Below are 10385 nucleotides of genomic sequence, written 5' to 3'. Positions count from 1 at the left end.
GCTTCGGATACCCAATCTTGTTTTAGTCGTAGTTTCTTCATTACAACTCCATTTTTGTTGGTTCAACTTGCCACTTCCTTGGATCGAGTCAAATTTTAAGAATATGAACTGAAAATACCTTAGTTTGTATTCAAAATCATAGGTTACAGGTCAAACTTTGGTGAAACTTATGAAAGTGATCATTTTCCATCATAAAAACAACATTTAATGATCATTTTTCTAAAAATACTTATACTTTGAGTTAAACCATGAAATTTTTATGTGTTAACATATTCATAAGAAATATCATTTTTCCAGAACATGAACTTCCAATTCAAAGTTCAAGATGGTTTTTAATTATTCAACCCAAAACAGCCACCGGTTGCACTCCGACGACGTAGATTCAGTTTTTAAGATGTTCTTTGTAAAAACAAGTTGTATCTTGTTAAGTTAGCATATTATTATGATATATTACAGGTCTTGAAGTGTTTTAAAAGTTAAGTTAGAAGGATCTATTTAGTTTGCGAACAAATTTGAAATCATTCAAACTATGTTCTTGTTGTTAAAATTTTACAACACAAAATAAGATAGCTATATAAATATGAATCGAATAAGGTTACTACCTCAAGTTACTTGGACAAAGTTACTGCAAAAGATAAAAAAAATCCTAGAACCAAAAGAGTGGTGGAGTGGGATTGAAAGATTGGAAGTAAACTTGTATTCTTGGAAGGATTATTGAAGTGTTCTTGAAAGGTTTTTCTTATGATGATTATAGATTGGTTTTTGATCTAGTTTTTGATTTAAGTGTTGAAGGTTTGCTGAATGGTTTGAGTATATAATTAGAGAGTGTTTTAGAGATATAAAATTGAAGTTAGAAATCAAAAACATGAAATGATATATAAATAAATATGAAATGTGCTATATGTATGTAAAAACAAAATCCTAATTTGTAATTTTGTATAATTATTGTATGCTAGAGGTAAAAAAGTGTTTCCCTCTCATTTAGGGCAGTACTTTTTTTGATTAAGATTTTGATTTGTTGTGTATATACTAATAGTAAATACGTATAGAAGCTGGGTATGATACGGGTACATATACCCTTGATATACGTATAAAAATCTTGAGAAAACGGAACGAGGATTCAAGTATAGCTATCTTTTGTAAATATACTTATATTGTTTTATGTATAAAAGCCCTTTAAAAGTGATTAAATACATATTTATACGATACATGTATAAGCATTATAAGTTATAAGTATTTATGTCAAAGAACGTTACGTATAGTTATCGTTTTGAAAACTTAAGTTAATAGTTTCAAAGTATACTTATAACTCATTGTTATTAGTACACAATGAGATGTTAAACCATCCTTAGATCATGTTAAATATATATAAATACATATATATACACAAACATATAATTATCGTATGTTATATAGTTCGTGATATCATCGGTCAAATTGGACGGTCAAACGTTGTGTAAAACTCTTTTCAAAAACATAAGTCTCAACAATTTAGATTGCTTATCATATTGGTAAGGTTTAATTTATGTAAATATTAATCTTATAAGTATAAAACGATCGGAAAAATCCGGGTCGTTACAGTACCTACCCGTTAAATAAATTTCGTCCCGAAATTTGATCGAGGTCGTCATAGCTAACAATAAAAATGTCTTCATGACGAATATAAGTTGATAAATAGAGTTTTATCATTATTGATTAATATAGATAAAACTATTCGATTATGTGAAGCGTACGAATGAAGCTATCACATAAGGGTGAAATGAGAAAAATAAAGTCTCGTCAGATCTTTTGACGTAGACATGATTGATTTTCGGAGTTCAAGGGATTTAAAGAAAAATCTTGAAAATCTATTAGATCTGATTCTTCGGGATATATGAAAATTAAGATCTTTATAATTAAATGCGATCATCTGTCTCGATTGCTTTGTCTGGTATATCCACTATAAATGAATTTCTTCCGTTCCATTGTTTCCACCACTCCAATTCTTTCTTTCTCGATCCATACTTTCAAACGATTGTGAAAATGCTTAATCCAGTTCTGATCCTTGTCCTCATCCTTACTATCGCAACATTCCTTCTCCTTTTCCAACTTCCACCAGAGGAATCTGCTTTCTTCTACTTCGCCCTTGGGGTTATAGTGTTTTTAATTTTCCCGTGTCTTTATGTTGCGATAAACATTGATATACACGGTTTGTAATTTATGTGTTGTTATCGGGCTTTATATTCTCCCTTATATTTCGAAGCTCTATGCTTTTGTTTTCTCTTCCCGACTTCAAGTCAAGCGAGTAATGGTCCATAATTTGTAGATATAAATTTTTGAATGATTATAATGTTCTAAGCAGGAAGGAACGTGATAGCACGATTTGATTTTCAAATTTATCAACATCACGGAAGATAGAACCATCAAGTATACATTTTCTTGATATGTTCAGAAGTTAAATAGAATGAAAGAATTATGTAACATGGCACATGATGACGTTATGATCTGTGAATCATCATGTTCCAATAGAAACTCAGCATGACTTACTGTAATATAATCACGTTGGCCAAGCGTCATTATATTATACTAACCCATGCTTCAATTCCCAACACTTCTCCACAATTCATTCATAATTTATACTTAGATTTTACAGAGGTTTCCAATATAATGGGGTACAGAAAACACGAAGAGGTAGATAATTTCGGACAAGAATATTTATGAAAATATCCTCAGAAATATCGAAGATATTTATGATGATATTTTGGAGTTTCTAAGTTCGAAAATTGATAAGGAAAAATTTTCCGCAAGATTTTAACATGACTTCGGAGCAAGATATTCTCTAAAGATTTCATCAGATCCAGAATTACCTGGATTCTTTGAATATAGGGTTTGGTTCTTGTATTTGTCCTTGGTCTCCTTCATGGTTAGCTCAATTTTTTTTTCAATACCAAATTTTCTATTGAGTGTTTCTAACACTCCATTCTTTATCATCAAGCTCTTGGCCATTTAGGCCGTCTACAATTTTACTGTTTCCTTTGCATTTATTGCAGGCATATCTGAATCGTCGGTTATCAATCCGAGGTGGTTTCAGGAGAATTGTGTTTTTAGATGATTAAACGCTGATGGTAATATGGTGGAATATGAAAGGTTCCCCAGTAACAATAAAGAGTACGCATATATATCAAGGTTATAATAAGGTTGTTTCGGATGAAAAGTCAGAGTTGACTTGCTGGAGCTGTGACAAAATTTGCTACTTTGAAAAAGATTACCAAATTATTTTGGGTAATAATAACACTAAAGGAATTAGCACAGCTACGTATTAAACGTTTACTCAGTTTCCGAGGGTTTTTCAGGTACGTAACTATATGCATCAATCTTTTCTTCCGTAGATGAAGTGCGGCTGGTTCATCCTCTCGATTGAGGTGTTTTCAAGTATCATGAAAGGTTTGAACGCAGATTGAAATCGTCAGGATACAAATGAGGTTTAAGATGAAATCAAGTGGCAAATTTGAAGAATTGTTTAGTTTCATATGTTATAATCAATATTTTAATTCATTTTAATTGTCCAATGTCATTAGTCCACAGTCGATAGTCCACAGTAACAGTCCAATAATTCATATATAGTTTAATATATAATATACGAATTAATTAATACGTGTCGTGACCCGTATACGTCTCAGACTCGATCACAACTCAAACTATATATATTATTTTAGAATCAACCTCAACCCTGTATAGAGAACTCGATCATTACTGCATATAGAGTGTCTATGGTGATTCCAAATAATATATATAGATGCGTCGATATGATATGTCAAAACATTGTATACGTGTCCCGATATTTAAAGTGCGTAAAATAATTACATAAATTAAATGACGATAAATAAAAGTGCGATAATTAAATTGCGGTAAATAAACTGCGATAAATAAAATGTAATCAGTTAGCTAGGAACAGTTAGCTGGAACAGTTAGCGTGGATTCTTAACAAAATTTTTCTTAGTTAATTTGTTTGTTTCTAACAGATTTTATTTTGTCATATGTTTTCTTCATATGCCACTTGTTGGATTCTGGGAAGTCAAAATCCAAATATGAAATTGAATGAAAATGGTTATTCTGTGGTGAACGGATACGTATATCGATGGTTGTAAGTAGGATAGTAAATGACTGTTGAATCAGCTTCGACGAATGTACAATGTAACTTATTAAGATGAAATCTAATTATTCCTCGGGTATTACCTACCCGTTAAAAAAAATTTCACCATTAATATTTTGTACAAAAGAACTTTTAATTACAATCTTTATGAAAACATATATACATATATATTTTCTTCAGATGAAATCATGAATTTAATGAGTTAATATGATATTAATCTCATTTGCTTTTCGGTTTGAGCTAGAATAAGAAATCTCTAAAACTTTTTGAAACCACATATTCTTCGCAGAATATCAATGAAGTTATGGATCAATACTTCATCGTTCATTATTGTTGGTACTCCTTGGTATCTATGGTGCGTATGATGTTGATGTTTGTCGGACAGATTATGATGTTGAGACGTGTGATGCGGATGTTGTTTGTTAGTGGTGATGATGGTATTGTTGATGTTATTGATGGTGGTGCTGATTATGCTGCTGGTGCTGCTGCTGGTGTTTGCAACCTTCGCACCATGTTCTCTAAAGCCGTCACGCGAGCGCGAAGTTCGTTAACTTCTGCTAGTACACCGGGATGATTGGCGGTTGGAGCGAGCGAATGAACAAGATTTGTAATATGGGATAGTATATAATCGTGACGAGATACTCTAGAAATGAGAGAGAAAATGATGTTTCGAATAGGTTCGTCGGTAAGTGCTTTAGGTTCATCGCCAAGAGGGCAATTTGGTGGATGGAATGGATCACCTTCTTCTTGTCTCCAGTGATTTAGTATATTACGAACCCATCCTCAATTCATCCAGAATAGATGATGGGAAATTGGTTGATCCATTCCGGTGACGCTGCTTTCGGAGCCCGAATGGAAATCCATATCGGCATAACTGTCGGAATCTGAAGAATTCGAACTAGATGCGGAATCCATCTTGTATAATGGGGAAAATGAATTTTTGGTATGGAATAGATTATAGGAGTTAGATTTGGTACTCTTCAATACATAATTTACATATGTATATATAATACCAAAATCCCGTAAATCACGGAGAATCTTTGAAAAGGTATCAGTCAAAGTTCGCAATAACAGATATGCTAAGATAAGAATTCGTCTATATACTATCAATGCAGTAAATGTAGTAAAGCGTGTCTAGACTTATGAATGATAAGCATGTAATTTCCTAAGGATGATAAGCAGATGATTTCCGACTACAAATGATAAGCAAAACTTTTGACATGTAGACACGGTCGAAGTCCAGACTCATTAATGTAGTGACCCGAACTTTTCCATGTTTATATATATTAATTGAGATTGATATTTACATGATTAAATGTTTCCAACATGTTAAGCAATCAAACTTGTTAAGACTTGATTAATTAAAATATGTTTCATATAGACAATTGACCACCCAAGTTGACCGGTGATTCACGAACGTTAAAACTTGTAAAAACTATATGATGACATATATATGGATATATATATAGTTAACATGATACTATGATAAGTAAACATATCATTAAGTATATTAACAATGAACTACATATGTAAAAACAAGACTACTAACTTAATGATTTTTAAACGAGACATATATGTAACGATTATCGTTGTAAAGACATTTAATGTATATATATCATATTAAGAGATATTCATATATGATAATATCATGATAATATAATAATTTAAAATCTCATTTGATATTATAAACATTGGGTTAACAACATTTAACAAGATCGTTAACCTAAAGGTTTCAAAACAACACTTACATGTAACGACTAACGATGACTTAACGACTCAGTTAAAATGTATATACATGTAGTGTTTTAATATGTATTTATAAACTTTTGAAAGACTTAAATACACTTATCAAAATACTTCTACTTAACAAAAATGCTTACAATTACATCCTCGTTCAGTTTCATCAACAATTCTACTCGTATGCACCCGTATTCGTACTCGTACAATACACAGCTTTTAGATGTATGTACTATTGGTATATACACTCCAATTATCAGCTCTTAGCAGCCCATGTGAGTCACCTAACACATGTGGGAACCATCATTTGGCAACTAGCATGAAATATCTCATAAAATTACAAAAATATGAGTAATCATTCATGACTTATTTACATGAAAACAAAATTACATATCCTTTATATCTAATCCATACACCAACGACCAAAAACACCTACAAACACTTTCATTCTTCAATTTTCTTCATCTAATTGATCTCTCTCAAGTTCTATCTTCAAGTTCTAAGTGTTCTTCATAAATTCCAAAAGTTCTAGTTTCATAAAATCAAGAATACTTTCAAGTTTGCTAGCTCACTTCCAATCTTGTAAGGTGATCATCCAACCTCAAGAAATCTTTATTTCTTACAGTAGGTTATCATTCTAATACAAGGTAATAATCATATTCAAACTTTGGTTCAATTTCTATAACTATAACAATCTTATTTCAAGTGATGATCTTACTTGAACTTGTTTTCGTGTCATGATTCTGCTTCAAGAACTTCGAGCCATCCAAGGATCCGTTGAAGCTAGATCCATTTTTCTCTTTTCCAGTAGGTTTATCCAAGGAACTTAAGGTAGTAATGATGTTCATAACATCATTCGATTCATACATATAAAGCTATCTTATTCGAAGGTTTAAACTTGTAATCACTAGAACATAGTTTAGTTAATTCTAAACTTGTTCGCAAACAAAAGTTAATCCTTCTAACTTGACTTTTAAAATCAACTAAACACATGTTCTATATCTATATGATATGCTAACTTAATGATTTAAAACCTGGAAACACGAAAAACACCGTAAAACCGGATTTACGCCGTCGTAGTAACACCGCGGACTGTTTTGGGTTAGTTAATTAAAAACTATGATAAACTTTGATTTAAAAGTTGTTATTCTGAGAAAATGATTTTTATTATGAACATGAAACTATATCCAAAAATTATGGTTAAACTCAAAGTGGAAGTATGTTTTCTAAAATGGTCATCTAGACGTCGTTCTTTCGACTGAAATGACTACCTTTACAAAAACGACTTGTAACTTATTTTTCCGACTATAAACCTATAATTTTTCTGTTTAGATTCATAAAATAGAGTTCAATATGAAACCATAGCAATTTGATTCACTCAAAACGGATTTAAAATGAAGAAGTTATGGGTAAAACAAGATTGGATAATTTTTCTCATTTTAGCTACGTGAAAATTGGTAACAAATCTATTCCAACCATAACTTAATCAATTTGTATTGTATATTATGTAATCTTGAGATACCATAGACACGTATACAATGTTTCAACCTATCATGTCGACACATCTATATATATTTCGGAACAACCATAGACACTCTATATGTGAATGTTGGAGTTAGCTATACAGGGTTGAGGTTGATTCCAAAATATATATAGTTTGAGTTGTGATCAATACTGAGATACGTATACACTGGGTCGTGGATTGATTCAAGATAATATTTATCGATTTATTTCTGTACATCTGACTGTGGACAACTAGTTGTAGGTTACTAACGAGGACAGCTGACTTAATAAACTTAAAACATCAAAATATATTAAAAGTGTTGTAAATATATTTTGAACATACTTTGATATATATGTATATATTGTTATAGGTTTGTGAATCAACCAGTGACCAAGTCTTACTTCCCGACGAAGTAAAAATCTGTGAAAGTGAGTTATAGTCCCACTTTTAAAATCTAATATTTTTGGGATGAGAATACATGCAGGTTTTATAAATGATTTACAAAATAGACACAAGTACGTGAAACTACATTCTATGGTTGAATTATCGAAATCGAATATGCCCTTTTTTATTAAGTCTGGTAATCTAAGAATTAGGGAACAGACACCCTAATTGACGCGAATCCTAAAGATAGATCTATTGGGCCTAACAAACCCCATCCAAAGTACCGGATGCTTTAGTACTTCGAAATTTATATCATATCCGAAGGGTGTCCCGGAATGATGGGGATATTCTTATATATGCATCTTGTTAATGTCGGTTACCAGGTGTTCACCATATGAATGATTTTTATCTCTATGTATGGGATGTGTATTGAAATATGAAATCTTGTGGTCTATTATTATTATGATTTGATATATATAGGTTAAACCTATAACTCAGCAACATTTTTGTTGACGTTTTAAGCATGTTTATTCTCAGGTGATTATTAAGAGCTTCCGCTGTCGCATACTTAAATAAGGACGAGATTTGGAGTCCATGCTTGTATGATATTGTGTAAAAACTGCATTCAAGAAACTTATTTTGTTGTAACATATTTGTATTGTAAACCATTATGTAATGGTCGTGTGTAAACAGGATATTTTAGATTATCATTATTTGATAATCTACGTAAAGCTTTTTAAAACCTTTATCTATGAAATAAAGGTTATGGTTTGTTTTAAAAATGAATGCAGTCTTTGAAAAACGTCTCATATAGAGGTCAAAACCTCGCAACGAAATCAATTAATATGGAACGTTTTTAATCAATAAGAACGGGACATTTCAGTTGGTATCCGAGCGTTGGTCTTAGAGAACCAGAATTTTGCATTAGTGTGTCTTATCGAGTTTGTTAGGATGCATTAGTGAGTCTGAACTTCGACCGTGTTTACTTGAAAAATGATTGCTTAACAAATTTTGTTGGAAACTATATATTTTTAACATGTGAATATTATGTGATATATTAATCTCTTAACGCGTTTGATATTATGTGATAGATGTCTACCTCTAGAACAAGTCCCATTGACTCACCTAATAATAATGAAGAGTTAAATGTAAATTGGAATGATTCGTGGACTGATTCACAAGTTCCCGAAGAGGAACCGGAAGAAGAGTCGGAACCGGAAGAAGAATCGGAACCGGAAGAAGAATCGGAACCAAATGAAGAAATAGAACCGGCGGGGAAAATAATAAAACGGTTAAGTAAAAGAAAATCCTCAACCAACCGACCATGGTTAATTATGGTCAATGGTGTTTCCGCCAAGGAAGCAAAATATTGGGAGGATTACCAATTCTCCGATGAATCGGATTCCGACGAGAATTTCGATGATGTTATAGAAATTACCCCAACTGAATTTAAAAAGGCAAAAGAAAATAATAAGGGAAAGGGCATAAAAATAGAGAAATCTAATTCCAACCCCGATGAACTTTATATGTATCGTCAACCCCCGAAGTCCTTAAGTTGTAACAATGACCCGGGAACCTCTAAACCACCACGTTTTTCTAAACCAATGTGGAAAATTACGGCTCGTATTAGGGGAACATCAAATATCCTTAGAAACTTGGCAAAACGAACCAAAACCAAAGAAGAGGAAACAAGCGAGTCGGAATAAGATAGTTGTATTCGCGTGGTGTAATATATGTAATATAAGTGTGCTTATGCTTTATGATATATGTAAAAATTGCTTGTATTAAATAAGTATTTTTTTTATGAAGCTAACTCTTGTCTATTTTACAGTATAAAAACACAAAATGGATAGACAACCCAATATTTTAAGAGACCTACCCGGAGACATGATTGATGAAATCTTGTCTAGAGTCGGTCAGAATTCTTCGGCACAACTATTTAAGGCGAGATCAGTTTGTAAGACATTCGAAGAACGTTCCAAGAATGCCTTGGTTTATAAAAGGCTTTCGTTCGAAAGATGGGGGATATCACATTGGGAAATCCATAAGTTACGATGTGTTTACTTTGACGCATATATTGCGGGGAACCCAAATGCTATTTTACGCAATGGGTTAAGAAATTATTTTGACTCAATATATCCGAATATTGTACTTCGTGATTTAGAAAAAGCGGCTAACATGCAACATAAAGAAGCATGTTATGCTTACGGATTAGTAATGTTCGCTTCTCACCAAAGTGAGAACAAGAACATCGGCCTACAACTATTAAACAAAACGTTCCCACAAGTGACGGAGTCGGTAATTGGGGTAAGAAATGAGGTTTTTAGATTGTTACGGGACTGTTGGACATTACGTAACCCTCGTCCCTTTGACGACATTACAACACGCTGTCTTATCAACGGCCATAACGGTTATGTTCCACAAGACCAAGGATGGGAAGTAGTCCTAGTAAAACCAGAATGCATGACTTGTTTCTGGACGTATGAATTACGTGTCTTTATTGCCTTTGCTGAACGACTTGTGTACTAGCTAGAATTATCTTCACAACTATCTTGTATCAAAGTTATTGTGTGCTATATTTCATGCTTTATGTAAAATAAGCGGTATTGTAAGTTTGTAAAATATTGT

Source organism: Rutidosis leptorrhynchoides, chromosome 3 (assembly GCF_046630445.1).
Source record: "Rutidosis leptorrhynchoides isolate AG116_Rl617_1_P2 chromosome 3, CSIRO_AGI_Rlap_v1, whole genome shotgun sequence".
In the NCBI taxonomy this organism is placed as follows: domain Eukaryota; kingdom Viridiplantae; phylum Streptophyta; class Magnoliopsida; order Asterales; family Asteraceae; genus Rutidosis; species Rutidosis leptorrhynchoides.
The sequence above is the reverse complement of the archived record's forward strand: the minus strand, read 5'-3'. Positions refer to the sequence as shown.